This window comes from Nematolebias whitei, chromosome 19 (assembly GCF_014905685.2).
Source record: "Nematolebias whitei isolate Nwh7 chromosome 19, NemWhi1, whole genome shotgun sequence".
NCBI lineage: Eukaryota > Metazoa > Chordata > Actinopteri > Cyprinodontiformes > Rivulidae > Nematolebias > Nematolebias whitei.
This window is the reverse complement of record NC_056516.1, coordinates 34274204-34276161: the sequence shown is the minus strand read 5'-3', so window position 1 is coordinate 34276161 and position 1958 is coordinate 34274204.

Here is a 1958-nt window from a genome sequence, read left to right as displayed (position 1 = left end):
ATATATATATATATATATACATATACACACACACATACATACTTTTTTTTAAAGGTCGTTTTAAGAGAACATTGTACCATCTGAACCATTTGATCATGTTTAGGGTTTATCATGTTGTGCTGGCAAACCACACCTGGTGCTCCTCATGCTGGATTTGTTATAAAGTCAGTATAGTTATTTTTCATGTTTTTCATTTTATTTAACCTGAAAATCATTTGATTTTATTCAGAAAGAAACACTGTGTGACTCATTTTGCAAAGATAAAGTTACAGTTCAAGAATCTTCATTGTCATTCGCACCACATGTGGTACATGAGGTGGAATAAAATTGTGTATTCAAGGTCCCAAATACACACAAAATTAGCAAAAATATAATGTATAAAAATAAACAGTATACAAGGATCTAAGATGTACACTAAGATATACGCTAAATGAATGCCAAGCGGTACGCTAAAAGATCTAAGATATACACTAAACACTAATAATGTAAAATAATACGGTATATTAAACAGCAGCCTGAACATGAGTATGAGTAGAACGTATGAATGAATACAGCAGCATGGATAATCAGCAGCATGGATAATCAGCAGCATGGATGTCACCCATCCATCCATCCATCCATCCATTATCTTTACCCGCTTATTCCATTTTTGGGTCACGGGGGTCGCCGGTGCCCATGTCCAGCAATCACTGTGCGAAGGGCGGGGTACACCCTGGACGGGTCGCAAGTCCATCACAGGGACATAAAGAGACAAACGAGACAAACAACCATTCACTCACACCTAGGGACAATTTAGAGTTACCAATCAGCCTAACATGCATGTTTTTGGTCTGTGGGAGGAAACCGGAGTACATGGAGAAAACCCACGCATGCACGGAGAGAACATGCAAACTCCACCCAGAAAGGCCCCTGGACCGGGGTTTGAACCAAGGACCTGCTCACTGAGAGGCAGCAGCTCTACCAGTTGCACCACCGTGCTGCCCATGGATAAGTCACAACTCACTCATTAACGTGGCAATACAGTGATTTTCTTTCTTTCGTTCCCTTTCTTTACATTGATTATCTTTATCTTATGAGTGTAAAGGATAAAGAATAGTAAAGTGTGTATTTCTATCAAAAAAGCTGTATTTTCTGGTCATTGAATATAGTCAGAGTCAGAGATTCTTTATTGTCATTCGCACCTCATGTGGTAAATGTGGTGGAACGAAATTATGTACACAGGGTCCCAGTTACATCCAACAATAAAATGTATAAGAAAAACAGTAATAACATCTAACATATGAACTAAGAATAATAAAAACAACATTTTAATAAAAACTTGCAAAGATTAAAATCAAATGGGCAGTACTTTTTTATTTTTGATTTTGTACGAAGAATACTTAATTTATTTGTTGTAATGGAAGATGTGACATTCCTTGTTTTTTTTTTTTCTGTTTCTTTTTTTTTTGTTTGTTTTTTTACAGGTTGGTTGTTAATGTTCTCCGGTTTCGAGCACAGTCTATTATGACCACTCTGAGCAGGTTCTTTGACATCAGATCTTCTAAGCAAGAGGTAATTCATTCATTCAAGTAAGTATCCTGACTGAGTAATAAGCACTGTGAACAATGCTTTATTTTAGGTGTGGCCACCTCTTTAAGATTGTTCTTCAACCTTTTATTATTTGTGTGAACTTCCTGAGTTAAACAGGTGGATCAACATCTTTTTCTTGTTGGACATCAGGACAGGACGTATGATTTTGTTTGTTTCTTTATAAAGCGTTTTTAAATTGATAATTGGTATTTATTTATGACTGGACATGATCTCTAGTATTGGAGCTCATAGAACATTAATAACATCAGTGCATGCTTTTTTGGGGTCTTTGCAATTTCCTTTTTCTTCCCTCATATAAATATACATATGCATATACATATGCATATATATATATATATATATATATATATATATATATATATATATAT